Source organism: Cervus elaphus, chromosome 3 (assembly GCF_910594005.1).
Source record: "Cervus elaphus chromosome 3, mCerEla1.1, whole genome shotgun sequence".
Lineage (NCBI taxonomy): Eukaryota > Metazoa > Chordata > Mammalia > Artiodactyla > Cervidae > Cervus > Cervus elaphus.
This window is the reverse complement of record NC_057817.1, coordinates 31,943,874-31,962,195: the sequence shown is the minus strand read 5'-3', so window position 1 is coordinate 31,962,195 and position 18,322 is coordinate 31,943,874. Positions and strand designations below refer to the sequence as shown.

The 18,322-nt window shown below is 52.5% G+C and overlaps 1 non-coding gene across 1 annotated transcript; it reads left to right on the top strand.

Annotated features, from left to right (window-relative positions):
• The first annotated feature begins 636 nt into the window (after positions 1–636).
• Positions 637–743, top strand: LOC122686579. The gene has a single exon (XR_006338836.1). It is a non-coding gene; the product is annotated as a U6 spliceosomal RNA (small nuclear RNA).
• Positions 744–18,322: the final 17,579 nt, after the last annotated feature.

Here is an 18,322-nt window from a genome sequence, read left to right as displayed (position 1 = left end):
TGGCCGGTTCCATCCTGAGTCCAGGCAGATCCCCTAGGCTTGGGTGTAAAGAAACTGCTGGAAGTTTGTGCTCCACCACCTGTGGCAGGCAGCATTGTCCCAGGGAGTCCCCCCTTCACTCGTCTCCTCCAGCCCCACAGACTAACCTGGCTTTGCCAGCTGAGACCTAGAGGGCTAGTGTGAACGGGACAGTGTGGAAAGCCTCTCTGAGGAGGTGACACTCAGGCCAACGGACAGGATGAGAATGGGGTGGGCTGTTGGAGGGGGAGGGGCAGGCAGGGGGAGTGGAAGTTCTAGGCCCTGAGGCAGAAAAAGAACTTCAACCTTTAGGAACTGAAAGAGCCAAGTGCCTGGTCAGTAAGGAGGGCAGAAGATGAAGCTGGGGACATGGGGGAAGTCCAGAATTACTCAGGACCTGCGTTATAGTCTACAGTAACACACACACACACACTCTGAAAGGTTTGTGGGGAAAGGCTACTATGGTCTGAATGATGATTCTTAATGCTCATGGGGACTGAAATGGAGGAGTCCCAAGTTGGAAGCAGGGGACTAGTCATGAGGGTAGAGTCCAAGTAAGGAGAAGAGGGTAATTTAGAAGAAACTGCGGTGGTCATGGCAATTAAGAGAAATGGTGGAGTGCTCGCTTCGGCAGCACATATACTAAAATTGGAACGATACAAAGAAGATTAGCATGGCCCCTGCGCAAGGATGACACGCAGATTCGTGAAGCGTTCCATATTTAAAAAAAAAAAAAAGAGAAATGGTGGGATTAGCAGTACACTTTGGAGGCAGGGTTTGCTGGACCTGATGATAATATGGATGTGGAAGGTGAGGAGGAATCAAGGACCACAGTCCTTAGCAATGAGGAAGGCGGAGGTGACATAGGCAAGCCTGGGGGTGTACGTAGCAGGTGAGAATCCCGAGTTCTTGTCAAGACAGGTTAAGCTCAAAATGACCAGGCACCTCAGGCAGGAATGTCACGTGGGACCTGCCTCTGGAAATCGGGCCTCCAATGGGAGGACAGGGCCAGTCAGACATGTGGACTTGCCACCTTGTGGGTGGTAGGTACAGCCATGGAAACCTACAGAGAGGAGCCCCAGACCAAGTCCAAGGGCACTGACTTTAGAGTCACTTTGAAGCCACCACCGGGGCAGGAAGAAAACCAGGAGAGCACCGTGTGGGGAAGCCGGGAGAGGGAAGGGTTTCAGGGTGGGGTCAGCTGAGTTAAAGCAGCTGAGACAGAGGAAGCCTGTGAGGTGAGAGTCTGGTGAATTTATTATGAATGGTGGCAGGCAGAAGTCAGGCTGGAGGGTGTGGCGAAGAGGGGATGGCTGAGGAGGAAGCAGATGCAACTGTCATGTCCCGCCAACTTACGGCTCTGGGGAGGCGGTGTGGATCTGGCAGAGGGATTTTTAAAAGACCTGTTCTGCATTCTGGGTGGAAGCCAGAGAATGAAGGTGTGAATGAGACGGGGGTTAGCCTTCCTCAGGCACCCCTGCCTCTTCCAGTAAAGTTGAGGAAACCTCTACCCCCGAACGGGGCTTCCCTCATAGCTCAGTTGGTAAAGAATCTGCCTGTAATGCAGGAGACCCCAGTTCGAGGCCTGGGTTGGGAAGATCCCCTGGAGAAGGAAATGGCAACCCACTCCAGTCCAGAGGAGCCTGGCAGGCCCCAGTCAATGGGGTTGCAAGAGTCAGACACAACTTAGCGACTATCACCATCTACCCTCGAACCTGGACCTATGCCTCTCGGGCCCCCTCTTGGGCTGCATGGAGAGGAAGTGCCAGGACCCGGGTGAAGGAAGCTGGGAGGGGAGGGCCTGCCTTGCTCTGGAAATAGAAAACCAATGCTGGTAACTGAGTAACTCCTGGAGATGGGGCAAAGGCCCTGGCAGAGCCTGAAGGAGCAAAAATAATCTGTGCTGCTTGGGCGGTGAGGCAGATCGGATGTGGGGGACGGAGAGGCCCGGCCTGTGGTCCCTCAGCCCCCAGCACCCCTCCCTGGCCTGCAGGGGCGGGCTCAGCTCTTCAGTCTTGCTCTGGCCCAGCCAGAAGCAATGGGTCCTGGCAGGCAGGGCCTCCTCAGTTAATGGCCATGCACCAGGCCAGCGAGCTCGGTTCCCTCTGCCTCACAGCACTGCCTGTTCCAGACCCCAGATGAGAACATCACACAGACAGACAAGCAGGCCCAGCCCTGCTGAACCCCAGGCAGGCAGCCGTGGCCTGGGCAGCCCCTCCCACCCTAATTCAGGAGGCTGGCCTCGACCACCCCAGGCCTCCCTCAGGTCTCCTTGCCCAAGATCCAAAAGGTTATGCACTCACTGCCCCCAACACACCCTCGCACACACAGCAGATGACAGGGTCCTCAGAGAGAAGGTTGATCTAACAGCATCTATGACTTGCTGGGTGCAGCACCTGCTGAATAAGGATCTGGTCCTTCTCCCTCTTGTCCTCCCTCACCTTCGGGACAAGGACGCCTCCATCTCTCTGCTTCACCTCCTGCTTACTTCTTCACCTCCTGCTTTACCTCCAGGCTTACTTCTAAGATCGCAGGAAGCAAGAGACACAACTCATCGAGCAGATGGTGCCGGAAGATGGGGTGAGGCCCCCAGGCCTGCCGCTCCTCCCCCATAGCACACCGTCCCCGGGAAAGCAGGGCTTTGAGGAGAGGAAGGTGCCAGGCTCCAGAGCACAAGGGTTGGGCCCCTCTCTCCCAGGGAAGGAAAGGAAGGTGAGAATCACTGACCTGAGACGTTTCCATGAACTCTGGCCATGCCAGAAGAGGGGGAGAGGCCTGCACAAGCGGGCAAGTCACAGGGGAAGGCAGTAACTCTCGTAGTGGTTCCCTTACCATAAATTTCTAATTGGATTTGGATCCCGTGGTAGAAACAGACACACAGGTCCCACCTGAGGAATGAGCAGGGCTGGGAGCCATGTGCCACCAGGACTTTAGAGGAATTAGGGGTGCTGGTAGCAAGGGACTCAGGCCCTGGTCCCCCGGGGGATTGGTCTCAGCGAGGGGAGACGGTTTACCCAAGAAGGACCCCAAGGCCAGGCCCATCCCCGCTCCTGCCTCCCAGCACAGGAGTGCCCTCTGTTTACAGACAAACTGTGAGTGTAGGTGAAAGAGAGAAGGGGTCATGGCTGATCCTCAGAAGCAGCAGGCTCTGTACCCCCCGCTGCTGATTCAGCCACCGCCCCCTCCCCCCCACCTCCCTCCCAAGCTGATGGGAACAAAGAGGCTGCAAGTTTCCAGTTGTAAAAGTCGGGGAGGAGCGATCAAGAACAAAGATCAAGGCTTCGGATTTTCCATGACACCCGTGCAGGGGCGGGGGCACCGAGCCTGGCTGAACTGTCTGGCTCAGTTCCCATCACCGTGCCCTCTGGGAAGCAGGAAGCTGCCACCTGGGCCCAGGGCAGCGCCAGGCTCACCACCAGCATGGCGCCCTCTGCTGGGGCCGTCTGGGTAGGCGGCACTCTCACTCCCCGCAGGGTGGGGCAGAGCCTCCTGACTCCCGGGTCCTCAACCCCGTCCTCCCAGCTCTGTAAGATCAGACAGCCTGAGAGTCAGGAGCTCACCGCACCGAGCGGCGCCCCCAAACCTGCGCCCCTGTGCAGAGGTCAAGTGACAGAGCATAGGAGGTGTGGACTTTGGGTGGGTGGGGGTGAAGGGAATTCATTTGCAGGAGGCCAAAGGGCAGCTGGGCTTCCCTGGTAGCTCAGCTGGTAAACAATCCGCCCGCAATGCGGGAGACCTGGGTTCAATCCCTGGGTTGGGAAAATGCCCTGGAGGAGGGCATGGCAACGCACTCCAGAATTCTTGTCTGGAGGAGCCCGTGGACAGAGGGGCCTGGCAGGCTACAGTCCATGGGGTTGCGGAGAGTCGGACACGGCTGAACGGCTAAGCGCACAAAGTGTAGTTGGACTGGGCCGCCTCCCATGGGGGGCCCGTCTCCGTGGCCCCCGCCTCCACCTACACCCAACTCTCTCAGCTTCCAGGCAATCCGGGACTGGGAGAGGTCCACCCAGTTAAACACATGATGGTATGTCATGGAGCCCTCTTCAACTTTTTAAAAATGTCAAATAAACCCATGTATCCAGACAGAGAGGATGACCACAGTACAGTAAGTGGGAAAAAAATAAGTAGATTCTGAAACCATTTTACTAAAAATAATTACACTTCAAACCACTGCACTTGGATATCCGTATCTAAATAACTATAGTGACTCAGACGGTAAAGCGTCTGCCTGCAAGGAGGGAGACCCAGGTTCCATCCCTGGGTCGGGAAGATCCCCTGGAGAAGGAAATGGCAACCCACTCTAGTACTCTTGCCTGGAAAATCCCATGGATGGAGGAGCCTGGCGGGCTACAGTCCATGGGGTCGCAAAGAGTGGGACACGACTGAGTGACTTCACTTTCACTTTGAATGTGCTTAGAACGAAGTATAGAAAGATAAATGTCCAAATTTATGCCCAGGGTCATTTGGATTAGAATTAAAGGAAAGAATTTCATATTTGAATTTTTATACTAAGCATGTGCGTGCCTGCTTAGTTGCTCAGACGTGTCTGACACTTTCTGACCCTATGGACTGTAGCCTGACAGCCTCCTCTGTCCTTGGGATTCTCCAGGCAAGAATACTGGAGTGGGTTGCCATGCTCTCCTCCCGGGGATCTTCCCAACCCAGGGATCAAACCCAGGTCTCCTGCATTGCAGGCAGATACTTAACCCACCCGAGCCACCGGGGAAGCCCCCAAGCATATATAATTTTATAATTTAAAAAAAAGATGAGGGTGGGGGAGGTGGTTATGGCAGTCTAAGTGTGTAGAATTGGGCACATGCATAGACATGCCAGGTGTGTGCACGTGCTCACACGCACACACACACTCCTGTGCGCATGCTCACACCAAGCGCATCTGGCCCACCAAGGAGGACACACCTGGTAAATCTGGCAAAAACCTGGGTGCACACCAGGCTCAGGCACATCCCCACAGATCTGGACTCCCCTGGCTTGTGTCTGGCAGGGCCTGAAGCTCTCTCTAGGCACCGATCCCATCCTCTTGATTCCCCAGCCTCCATTTACTTCACCTCCCCTCCCCTCCCAACTCCCCCCAGGCCTCCATCATTTCCTGCCAGGTATTCACACAGCAGGACCCTGCCCAGTCAGGGGAGTCAACAAATCCAGGAGAGGAGCGCGTGGCCTGGCCATGAAGATGGCCTCCCCCTCTTCTGGGGCACTAGGACACCCATCTCCAAAACCGGGGTTGTCCCAGGGTTTCCTTTGGATCCCAGTTTGATTAAGAAACCACCTGGGCCTCAGCCAGTCCAAATGTGATCCCGATTCTGCTGCTTACATGTTGGGTGATCTCGGACTAAGGTTATTAAAACCTTCTGAGCCTCAGTTTCCTCATCTGTAAAATGGGAATAATAAGGTTATTGTGAAACTCAAAGATGATAATATCTATGAGACGAAATGCTTCGGAAGACAAACAAGGAAATGATGATTAGGTGTCAGGATCTGGCTCCCTCCAGGGCAGAGGATAAGGCTGTGATCAGGAAAGGACACAAGGACCTCTGAGGTGCTGGCAGTGTTCTAATTCTGGGCTATGGAAACAAGGATGTTTAATTTATAATTATTTATTAAACTGTTCATATATGTATATATTTAACAGATGTATGCTATGTTTCATAATAAGAAAAAATGTTTTGAAAAGTTTCATGTTCAGTATAAATGTAAAATAATATGAGCAAGTGTAAGTTCCCATTCTCATTCATACTCTCGGGGTCAGGGTTAGCTGTATGGCAAGGGTGACCTAACAAGTAGAGATTTCATTTATAAACCTAGACCAGTGTTGTTTTCTTTGCTGGTGGAGGCCTGGGAGGGCAGAGGTGTCTAAGAGGTGTGGGTTGCTGTAGGTCCACTCAAAACCAGCCTGCCCTTCCCCACAGCTCCTCCCCACCACAGAGGGCTGAGAGCTATGTGCACAGCGGCCCACCCAACTTCCTGGCTGGCATTATCCTCGCCCCTGCAAAGTTCCCTGAACCCCAGATAGCCTCCTTTCTGCACCCAGCTGCTACTCCGCATTCCTCAGCAGCATGGCCCCTTCCTTGGTCCCCAGGCCCACCACTTCCTGCTTCACTGGGGTCCTTCCTCATGCCTGGAAGGTCTGCCCCCCCTACTTCCCAGCCTTTCCTGGCCCTGCTCTTAGCTCTCCTAGACAGTGAGGCACTCTCTGCCACCCCACAGCACCCCAGGGCTCCAAGGCCCAGCCTGCACAACAGCGTGCCCCCTGTGCTGGCTCTGACTCCAGTGGAGGGCTCCCTCGGGAGAACTGGGCACGGAGGCAGGGCCCCCGCTGCCCTTCCAGGCCAGAGACACCATGCTGGGCCACAGCACCCCAATGGCCCTCAGGCCTGAGCCCACCCTGCCATCAGAGGCCACAGGAATTTCTGTGGGGCCTGGCCAGGGCTTCTGCCCGGTGACCGTCAGCTCCCTACCCCCCTCCGTCTGACTTGCTCCCCGTCTCTTCCTGACTCGGCTTCTGTTCGACTCTGTGATTTAGTTTGTCTCCCCTCCCTGATTTTCTGTGGGCCTCTGTCTCCTCCATCCTGCCCAGCCAGCACAGGGGCAGCAGGAACCTTCCATCTGCTTTGCAGGGGGGGCAGCCCCTGGGCTTCTGATCCTTGCCCCCAACCTCAGCCATTGCCAGCTCCTCTCGGAGGTCTCCCCACCTCACCACCACCCCCACCCCCCGAGGTGAAAAGAGCCCGACGACGGCCTCAGTGGCAGAGCTGAGCTGAAAGGGAAGAGGAAGCTGATGAAACGGGTGCAGGCAGATGGAACTTCTGCTGTTAGGAGAATGAAGATCAACGGGGTGGGGGGCTGTCTGAGGTCTTGTGTAATAAGAGCTAAGAAGGAAGTTGAGTTCTGCAGAAAAACAGAGCTGTGAGTGACGTAAGGGTGGGTTTCTGGGATAAATTCTGAGACTACGTTCTTCTCGGGGTCTAATCTCAAGGCTGCCTGCTGCAGAACTAGCTCTTCCCCCTCTGTTCCTTTCTTGCACCATCAGAACCTGTGCAGGGAGTAAAGTGAAAGCAGAAACAAGAGGTGCTTGCAAAGGGTAGAGAGAGCCTTTCTCGTCAGCCTGTAAAGCCACCAGGGTGTCCCCTCCCCACCCCCAATCACCTGAAGCTCCCCAGTCCTTGGCACAGCCCAGAGACCACGCTGGAGGCAGTGGCCACTCCAAGCCATGTAGACAATCTTCCTTTCATGACCTTATTTATTATTCTTTTCCCACCTCTCCACCCCTTCCCCACCAGCTGCTTAAAATATTTTTCAAACAGAAAAATCCAACCACAGCTGGAAACCAACCCTAAAGTTAGTCCAGAACGTGGGAGCTGCCAGGGAAAATTGCTGGAGCTCAGGCGGGGCTGTGGGAGGCAGGGCCTCAGCCACGGAGGCAGCCCGGCTCTCTGGGGGCCCCAGAGGGACAGGAGACCAAGCAAGAGGGCCCTCGGGTCCCATCACCATTCCACACAAGGTCAGTGAGGACCCACAGTGGCCAGGCCCTGGGCTGAGGCCCTGAGGAGACACACATCAGCTTAAGTAAAGAGACTTCTCCTCAAGGAGTGACAGGCTTCAGGAGGTAAGGCACAAGCCCTCCAGTGACAACAAGAGCATACACTTAGAGAGTGTTTCCTACGTTCGAGGTCCAGGTCTAAGTACTTTTACATATGTGGCTCAAAGCCCTGTCAGGGCTTCCCTGGTGGTCCAGTGGCTGAGAATCCACCTGCCAACGCAGGGGACATGGGTTCGATCCCTGGTCTCGGAAGATTCCACATGCCACAAGGCAACAAAGCCCGTGCCCCAGCTACTGAGCCTGAGAGCAGCAACTACCTAACCCTGCATGCCCTAGGGCCCAAGAGCCACAATTCCTGGGCCCGAGTGCTGCAACTACTGAAGGCCTGCTCCATAGCAAGAGAAGCCACCACAAGGAGAAGCCCGCTCACTGCAACTGGAGAAAACCCAAGTGTAGGTACCAAGATCCAACACAGCCAAATATTTAAGTAAAATTTTAAAATCCTATCTGCCCTGCCCAGAAAGTACTGTTGTTCTCCCCAATGTGTAGAGGAGAAAAACTGAGGCACACAGAAGTTAGGCACACAGAAGTTTCACCCCACCATACAACTACAAATGCTAGAGTCAGAATCTTGGCCCAGGGAGTCCAGAATCCATGCTCTCAGTGCTGTCCTCTGACATCTCTGTACGTGCAAAGGCAAGACAAGAGCCCCATGAGACAGTATAAACAAGTTAACATGCAAATTCAGAGATGGTCCCCGGCAGAGGGTCAGAATCAAGGAGGGCTTCGTGGAGGAAGTAGCATGAGCACTACTTCTGGAAGGAGAGTGGGAACTTTGAGTCTATGCTCAGTGGCGGGGGCAGAAGGTATAGAGCAGAGAAAGCTGTGGCAGGAGCAGACAAAAACAGGACCCAAGGGACCCAACTCCCGCCATATGACCCCCACCACTCAAGAGGCCACCCCCACCCCTGCCCAGTGCCCAGAGAGAAAGAATGCATAGCTGAACCCAGGCCCGGCCACAGCGACCATGGTCCAGATTCACCCTCCATCTCTCCAGCATCCCAGGCTGCTTTCTCACCTCCCTCTGACACCTCCCATCCAATCCTCTCACTCTTCCTGTTTGTACTGGTCCCCTTGCACACCTGTTCACAGGGGTGGGTGAGAGGCAAAAACTACAGCACTCTAAAAATTCTCTAGAATACAAATGTTTGGTGGCATTTAATTTAGACCAAAGTCACCAAGCTATCTTGGTTGGAATGAATGTCCCAGGAGGGCGGCCATGCAGCCACATGGCCTCAAGACCCCAAGAGATAGGGTGGCAGGTCACTGGGCTGGACCCTTCTTCTCTCTGCCTTGCCTCCACTTGTCTCTGTGGCCTCTTCCAGTCACGGGATCTGAGTCTCAGTTTTCTCTCTGGATCTGTTTGGTGTGTTCCATTTCAGGTCTGAAGTCCTTGTGAGCACAGAGTACTCATCTCTCTTCTCTATCCCTAAGGATTGCCATGGAAAGATCAGCTGGTTGGATGCTCAAGGCTAATTCAAAGCTGGTGGCAGTGGCCAGTCTACTGTGGGCCTTCCATGCGAGCTTCTAAGAGCTTGTTGATACTGAATCACCATCACGGTAATATCTGATAATGCTGCTGCTGCTAAGTTGCTTCAGCCGTGTCCGACTCTGTGAGACCCCATAGACGGCAGCCCACCAGGCTCCACCGTCTCTGGGATTCTCCAGGCAAGAACACTGGAGTGGGTTGCCATTTCCTTCTCCAATGCATGAAAGTGAAAAGTGAAAGTGAAGTTGCTCAGTCGTGTCCTCGAGACCCCATGGACTGCAGCCTATCAGGCTCCTCCATCCATGGGATTTTCCAGGCAAGACTACTGGAGTGGGTTGCTATTGCCTTCTCCAAATATCTGATAATAGCTGCCGTTTATTGTATGTTTATTGCCTGATGGACAGTATTCTAGAAATTTCTCACGGATTAGCTCATTTCATCATTTTAACAATGCTACATGTTGTTGGATGGCATCACTGACTCAGCGGACATGAGTCTGAGCAAACTCCAGAGGTGGTGAAGGACAGGGAAGCCTGGCGTGCTGCAGTTAGACACGACTTGGTAACTGAACAACAATATATGAGGAAACTGAGGCCCAGAAAGGGTTAAAGGTGGTGCCCAAGGTCACACTCCGGGCTTCCAAGGTGGGGGGGGGGGGAGGGGGCACCCAGAGCGCAATGACTGTGTTTTGTTCCCCATTGTCTCTCTGCCCCAAGTCCCTGCAAGGTTGGCCTTTACTAGCATAGGAGCTGTGTGAAGACAAAGCTGTGAATTCTAAACAATTGCCTCCTGTCCAGGAATCTGTGAAAACTACCTGCCCCAGGTCGATGACCTGAAGGACTCTGAGTTCTTTCTCAGCTCTGGGCCAGCTCGACTCCTGTTGCAAGTACCTACCTGTCCCAAGGTGGGCCTCGCCTGGGTGCATGGAGATGCCAGGACAGGTAGCTGGCTCCTTCTGGTCCCACCAGGCAGGACAGGCCAGGTCAGTGCCAGGTCTGCTGCTGTGGTACCTGGGCTTTGGGTGGGCTCCTTTCCTCGGATCCTGGCTCCTCCCGAATCCTTCTATGGAAGCAAACAACCCCAAACCTGGCTGGTGTTAAAGACTGAGCCTCAAGAACTGAGGACCAGGCTCCTGGGCCTCTTGCGCCCCCTGGTGGAAGGAACAAAGTAGTGCCCATGCCTGCAACTGCCTTGTGAATGCAACCTTCCCTTTTCTCTCCTCCCTCCATCCTCTCTCCTCTTCTCACCTTCATTCATTCACCCTTGACTGTACATCCACTGGGGGCGGAGCACCTCCATGAGATGGGGATGCAGACCGTGTCTTGTGCCTGTGACACTGTCCTTGTCTTGAGGTGCTCACCTTTTTTACTTACTTAACTCGTTCCCTCATTCTACAAATATCTGTGGAGCTTCCACTCTCCACCAGGCTCTTCTCTAGGCTCCAGAGACACCATCTCTGCCCACACAGAATTTACAGTCTAACAAGACATTCAGCCTAGTTAACAGAGGATTGTAATGGAGAAAGTGCAGGCGCTAGAGAAGAGACAGATAGATGTAAAGACGGCAGTGCTGACACCAAGCAGAGTGTGTGTGGGGGTGGCAGGAGAAGATTTCAGGGTGACATCTGGGCTGGGCTTGGGTGGTTGTGTAGGATCTCTCTGGGAGTAGAAAACAGGGTGTGGATTGGGTGGGGCAGGGAGGAAAGAATATCCTACACAAAGAGGACAGAACTAGCGGGCACAAGAAGTCCCAGCATGTTTAGGGAGCTACAAATAGTCTGCTGTGGTCAGAGCGTGCGGTTAGAGGGAAGAGGACAGCAGGACAGTGGAAGGGCCTTGCAAGCTGTGGAAGGAGTTTGGGTTGCTTCCTGCAGCCTGTGAGGAGCCACCGAAGGTTTTAAGAGACAAGATGATACCACCATGTTTGCATTTTATTTATTGTAATTAACTGATTAGGCTGTGCCGGGTCTTAGTTGCGGCAATGTAGGATCTTTGATCTTAGTGGCACCATGTGGGACCTTTAGTTGCAGCATGCAAATTCTTAGTTGCTCCATGTGGAATCTAGTTCCCTGACTAGGGATTAAACTCATACCCCTTGCATGGGAGTACAGAGTCTTTCTTAGTCACTGGACCACAGAGAAGTCCCTGCATTTTATTTAGAAAAGGACCACTAGACCAATGGAATGTGGAGGAAGGGCTATAAGAGCAAGCAACAGGGGCTTGAGTAGCCCTTGTACTCCAGCTGGGTGACATGGGTTCACTTCTCCAAGCTGCAGACTCCTCATCCATCAAAGGCGGTAATGATGCCCCATCTGCAGAGTTGTTGAGGGGACCAGATGAGACTGTGCAGGTAGTGCCTTCCCCAGTGCCTGGCACATAATAGACACTCAGTAAATGATCATTTTTTTTTTTTTGAAGTCAGAAAGCCTACTAGGCAGGCTATTAAAATTGCTTAGGCAACAGATGTGGAGGCCGGGATCCAACCACGGACTACAGAGGGATGAGGAGTGAGAGATGGAGCCCTTCCTGCCATGTCGGTAAACAAGGATGCCACAGTCATCAGCAATCGCAGCCCTCCAATGTGACTGGTGAGCCCTGAGTGCACTCAGGAAGGAGGAGAATACCTGTGATCCAGCAGCCATCAGGACTGCAGACACTCCCTACGGTGAGCCCCAAAGGAGCTCAGGATGTGAAAAAACAGAGGAAACTGGCCCAGGATAGCTGGGATGCATATGAAACGAATTTCAGTGAGTCCAGACTCTTGCATCTTCCCATACGTAGAAAAGCACTAATTTCCTTAACTTGGGATATCTGATTTTCTTCAATTGACAATAATCTTTTGAAGTCCAAACTACCTGTCCTTAGCAAAGTTTCTATATGATATGTCTCCTCCCCTTGCCTCCTTGGAGCAGTTCTCTCAGGATTACTTGGGATGCTGTCTTCTGGGTCTGAAGTCCTAAAAATTCCCACTGAATAAAGCATAACTCTCCACTTTTAGGTTGTGACTATTTTTTAAGTCGACAGGAGGGAAGACACCCAGAGCTACTTCAGACAGTTGGCTTTCAGGATGGGGTTGGTGTGGATTTTGTTTGTCTGAGAACCTCTTGGAGTTCATCTCTGCCTCCTGCCCTCAGGCTGTCTCTGGGGCTCTCTTATTCCTATCACCTTCTCAGGAGGGGGGCGTTGCTTAGGGGTGTCACCCAGAGGTGAGGGAGGGCTATGCAGTTTACATTACGTGTGGATAGCACACACGTCAATGTGACTTAGAGTGTGTTCATCTCAGGTCATCATCCGGGGAGGGACTTTGGCAGTTATAAGGATCAAGGCCCCCACAGCCATTACATAGACCCTGGGGACAGTTGTTAATAGGCTTCAGGGGTAGGCATTTGTCTCCTCCATCTGCAAGTCCCCCTACAAGAGAATCTAGTTTGGGGTTCCTTTTTTTTTTTTCAAAAATTTTATTGGGGCGGCGTGCGGGTTCCCAGAGCTCTCAGTGCGGGCTGGGGCGCCACCGAGCCCCGAGCCCACCTCCGGCCGGGCCCCCCGTACGTGGCTTTGTCTGCTCGGCGCTCGCCGCGGCCCGGGCTCCCTCCTCGGCTCCGAAACCAACTAATCCCCGGGCCTGGCCCCCGCCGAGCCGCGCCGGCTCCGCCCCCCGCTGGGGTTCCTTTTAAGATGTCAGTTTGTGTTTTGGTTTTCCCTGTATTTCTGTCCCCTGTTCCAGTTAGATATCAGCCCTCTGGGGCTCTTTGATTTCTGTGGGGTAGAAGCTTTCTTAAAAGACTGCTTTAAGACTATTCCTTAATCTGTCTGTCATCAATGGCTCAGCTATTGAGCTGACAGAGATAATACTAGGTGTCCCAGAGGTGCTGTTGAAGAGAGAAAGGAAAATGAGGGAAGGACAGGGAGAGTGGGGAAAGTGACAGGGACAGGATGAAGGGACAAAATAAGTAATTAGTCAATCCCACTGCCTGCCTGCGTGTGCGCTCAGTCATGTCTGACTCTGCGACCCCATGGACTGTGTAGCTCACCAGGCTCCTTTATCCGTGGGATTTCCCAGTCAAGAATATTGGCGTGGGTTGCCGTTTCCTTCTCCAGGGGATATTCCCGACTCAGGGATCAAACCCGCACTTCCTGCATCTCCCGCACTGGCAGGAGGATTTTTTACCACTGTGCCACCTGGGAAGTCCATTAATCCCATTAGGGAATTGTAAGTAAAAAAATATGGGAGACCCTGATAAGTTAATGATTACTCAAAAAAGCAGGTTTGCTTAACCACAAAATCAAGCAGGCTTGCTTAGCAACAAAACCATACAACAGAAGCATGGGACATGCCCCCAAACAATAAAACAAAGGTGGCATGAGACCCACATCCTGCCCAGTGAGCGCAATAAGTTAATGATCCCTAGGACAGGTTCTGTGCACACAAAAAGCAATCATTTATGGAAAGGTGACTTTTCAAAATTAGAAAACCCTCATCGTACTGAAAACTGAAAATATTTTTCCAAAGTGCTATATGACAGTCCTGGCCTGACCACACAGGGACAAGTAAACCTCCCTGCCTGACCTGGGGGAGGAACTGATGATAGAAACGTGACGTCTACTCAAGAAAGAGAAAGAAGGCCCTTTCCCCCCCCCACACACTTTTCCTTTGATTATAAAAATGTAGCCCAGTGAGTTCTTGGAGCACAGCATTTCTCGCCCGCCTGCTTGGAAGCCTCACAAACATCCTATTCTAATAAATCACTTCTTACCTACCACATTGCTCTCGCTGAATTCTTCTCTGCACCGAGGCGTAAAGGACGATGGTACCAGAGCTCTTAGAGCCCCCGAAGCGACATCAATAGGTTTTGAAAGGACTGCCTGCAGGCAAGCCCACTGGCGAGGGGTCCGCCCCGGGTCTGCCCTGTGCACTGGGCATGCTGAACCCTGGGCATCGGCTGTGCCAGCCAGAGCAGTGATTTCAGACCCTGAGAAAGCACTAGCAGCCCCCACATCAGAGGCCTGTGGAGTGCTGGATGAGGAGGACCTCAACCTGGTGGGCTGAGGGTGAGAGGCCCTTCCTGCCCCTGCTTCAGACTCTAAGAAGCAAGTCTGTGGGGCTCTTGAGGCATCTTGGGGAAGAGAAGAAGCCTTGATGACCAAGGAGATTAAATTCCCCACCAGTTTGGGACTCTGAGTTAGATTTAGGTTGGTCCCCCCCAACACACACATTTTTTTTTTTTAAATAGTGATCTTGGAGAAACAGCAGCGGTGAACAGTAGCTTGAAGTGAGATCTTAGTTCCCTGCCCAGGAATTGAACCTGGGCAGCCTGGATGAAAACCAGGAATCCTAGCCACTGGTATAGCAGGGGCTAGAGACTAGAAGCAAAATTCCCCTGGCTCTTGACTCCACTGAAAAGTGCATTCCTCAAGGAGGGAAAAACTGTAAAAATAGATAAAAAGTGTATTCTTAGAGACACAGCACAACAAATGGGAGAATACACAGAGAAACAGCTTGTTTAGTTAAGACAGAAGCAACACAGAGATACACACCCAGAGAGAGAGGTTGGGTGTCCCCGATATGAGAAGGAGCACAGTAAAGAGGTGGTTAAGTCATTTATATGGGGAGTCTGCTTATCTTTGGCCAATTACCTGGTTTCTTTTTCCTGACCTGACCTAGGATCCTCCCCAATATGCATGCACAATTTTTTTCCAAGATGGATTTCAGCCCAGAGGCCTTTAAGAGGGACCTTGGCATCACTTGTCCTGAGATGATACCCCTCCTTCTCGACCACCAAGGAGTCTCTCCACACAAGTGCAGTGTCTCCCCTGCCCCAAGGATGAGAAATATGTGACCTCTTGATCTTCTACTCAGGTAGGGCTTAGCCCCCCTCCATCCCTGCCATAGCTGTTATCTTCAAGTGTCCTCAGGAGACAAAGCCTGGCTATTCAATCTGTTTTTGTTGCTTATTTCTAAGTGCAAACAGGAGGCTGATTGTAAATGTCTAGCCCTGAGCCCACCTGCTCCTTCCTCAGGAAATGTAAACAGGAGACTCGTTGTAAATGCTTACCCTGAGCCCATTTATCTCCTGCCTCAATAGGATATCTTTTGTCCACCTGGGTTTCTGGAGGAAGGCTCATACCTCCCATGCAGACAGCACTCAGAACACTATTGGCTGTCCCAGAGTGCACCCCTGAGCCAGATGAGTGTGGGCCCCATAGTCAGCCTCCTCTGTGCCCTTGGGGACGGAGCTAAGACCCTGGCCTCGCTGACCTTCAGTGGTATATAGTAGATTATCAGTTCCTTAAACACACAAGCCCCTGCATCCCCACTATCTTCCCATCAAGGGGACCTCTCTAGGCAGAGCTCCCTGCCTCCGGCTGCTGTGGGCTCAGCACACACGGAAGCCCCCCACCCAGATCCCTTTTGCATATAAGCACCCTCTGGGTCACTGCTCTTCCTAGAACAGGCCTGTAAACCTACTTCCTGTGACCAGTCTTCATAAGATAAAGCACAGTAAAGTAAAAAGAGGTGGGGCTTGAGAGCAGAACACTCTTGATCCAGTTCTGACCTTACCACTATGGCTAGGGCAGTCAGCCTCCCGAATTCAGCCTAAAATGGAAATAACAGCTGCTTCCCATCTAAGGAAGTGCCAGGTAAGTGGCAAAATGCTCCACTGCTAGAACAGGTTCTTAAAGACAAGGGCCCAAATTCTCCCCCTTCTCCCTCTAGACCTTCCTAGCGTTCCCGAAAGGAATTTGTGTGGTGGGTCCCACTGCTCATCGCTCAAGAGCCAATAAACAGGCCAGGTTGGTGGAAAGGAAAGTTTGCTTTATTTCAGATGGGGGCAACTGGGGGTTGGTCAAGGGGAAGTTTGCAGACGTCTGTCCAAAGGCTGACTACCCCCCTGCCACTGTCCCCAATAAGCAGGGGGTGAGAGCTTTTAAAGATAGGGTGGGGTGGGGTCTATGTGTAGAAACAGCACAGTCATCTCTAACAGTCCTCTTTAAATTGGTCATCAGTGGTCTGACCAGCATCATCTTGATCATTTTAGGTACAGTTAATCTTCAGCTCCAGGGTCAGTTTGTTCCCATTTCTTTGCGGTCAGTTCTTAGAATTAAGGTAGCTCATGTCCTGGGTACGGTCTGGTCATAACGTAGTTATCTTCTCCACCTGGGGTTTTGGTATACATAAGACAGCCCACAGGATATGGCTCAGAATACTATCTATAGCCCTTCAGAAAGAACTAAAGGTCCTTGACTATGCTTAAGGGCTACATTATTAATATTTAGGTTCCTTTGACTGTTTTCCTTTGTTTCAGCATTTCTCACTTCTCTGATTAAACTTATTTTTTGACTAAAGTTTTTCACAGGCAATAGGCAGGCAGAGGATATGGGGGGCAGGGCAAAGACCATACTTTCCTGCTCCATTTCGCTAGAACTGGACCTGGAATCTTAGAGGGTGGGGCCTATTATTCCTCTTTGTCTGAACAACACATGCGCCAGTGCTCTGCGCACTGAAATCTCTGAGCTAGAATAAACACAGAATCCTTAAGTTAAAAGGGTTGTGTGCCCCTTAAATCTGCCCGTGGCCACAGGGTCTACAGCAGCCTCTCTACACTCTAGTGAGTCCCCAAATCTCTTTGGAAAGTATACAGAACAAGGTAATGGCATATTTGGTCCCGGTCTGTATTTTTAACATCAAGCAAGTTTTCTCTGGACTTTCCTGGTGGTTCAGTGGTAAAGAACCCACCTGCAATGCAGGAGACGCGTGTTCCATCCCTGGGTCAGGAAGATCCCCTGGAGAAGGAAATGGCAACCCACTCCAGTATTCTTGTCTGGGAAATCCCATGGACAGAGAAGCCTGGTGGGCTACAGTCTATGGGGTCACAGAGTCCAACAGGAGTTAGTGACTAAACAACAACAGTAAGTTGTCTCCACTGTGTGAATTGACAAAGGGCACAGGATGAAGACCATGAAGGACTCCGCCAACTGTAAGTGCTCACTTTCCTCGTGTGCAGGGCCTTTCAGGACCGCAGCCCCTCGATGCATGACTCCCCTCAGCCTGTGGGGCCAGGAGTACGTTAGGAATATGGAGAAACCAAGGGGCTGGGAGGGCAGGGAGCTCTGGTTGGTCCCACTCCGCTCCCCCCTGCCCCCACCACCAAGAGCCCTGGTGAGCTCACGTCTGCAGTAACCTCACTGCTCATAACCAGATGCTCAGATAACCTTGGATGCCAGGCACAGGTGAGAAGTGATGGGTGGCTCCTCAGGAATGTGCTGCCCAATTAAAACAGCCACCCGGATGGCCGTGGCGGATGCTGAAACTACTCCCCCAGGCAGTGCAGGCCAGGCTCCAGGTGAGGTCATTCCGCAGGCATTTATTGAGGGCCTACCACACACCAGGCTTGGGCTTCGAGCTGGGTGCTGGGGAGACAAGGAGGAATAGGAGGGTACAGTCTGTCCCAGACAACAGGCTGTCAGAAAGCCTCAGGGGTTCTGCTGGTTAAACCCCCAGACCCCCTTTATATTCCCCAGCAACCTGAGCACCGGTTTTCCTCACATGGGCTCAAGCCCTTAGCCTGGCTCCCTTCCTTTACGAAGCATCCACAGCCCTCAGTCTTCCCCTGGCCTTCTCTTCTGCTGCCTTCCTCACCCTCCCTGCTCCTGGGACAGCCTGGATTCCCTCTGCAGTGTCCATCCCTAGTGCGGACATTAGGCTCACTGCCCCTTGCCCTTGGCAGGCTTCCAGCAGAAGCCACGAAGTGAGGCTCCATGTGACCGAAGGATGGGCTCATTCCCCAGATGCCCCAGGTGAATTCCTTGTGAAAAGAGGATCTTCAGATGGGAACACCAAACTTGGAATATGGGCCTCGGACAGGCAAGGGGCCTCCCTCTCTCTAAAGGCCCGTGCCCTGAAGGCAGATGTTAGAAGATAATAGAAACCTGAGGATGGCCTACATGGTGTTTGGGTAAAGCAGTCAGACTGCCTTGTGAAAATCCAGGCTTTCCCTTCAACTAGCTCCATGTCTGTATCTTTTAAGACTGCACCTCACTATGGGAAAGACACGTGCGTGCACACGTGCACACACACCACAATTTGTAGAGGTGGGGGTGGTTATTTTTCTCATGTAATGAAAAGTCAGAAGGAAGGTAGTCCAGAGCCTGACTGTGGTTCCAAATGTCATCAGCCACCTGAGCTCTTTTAATCCCTCT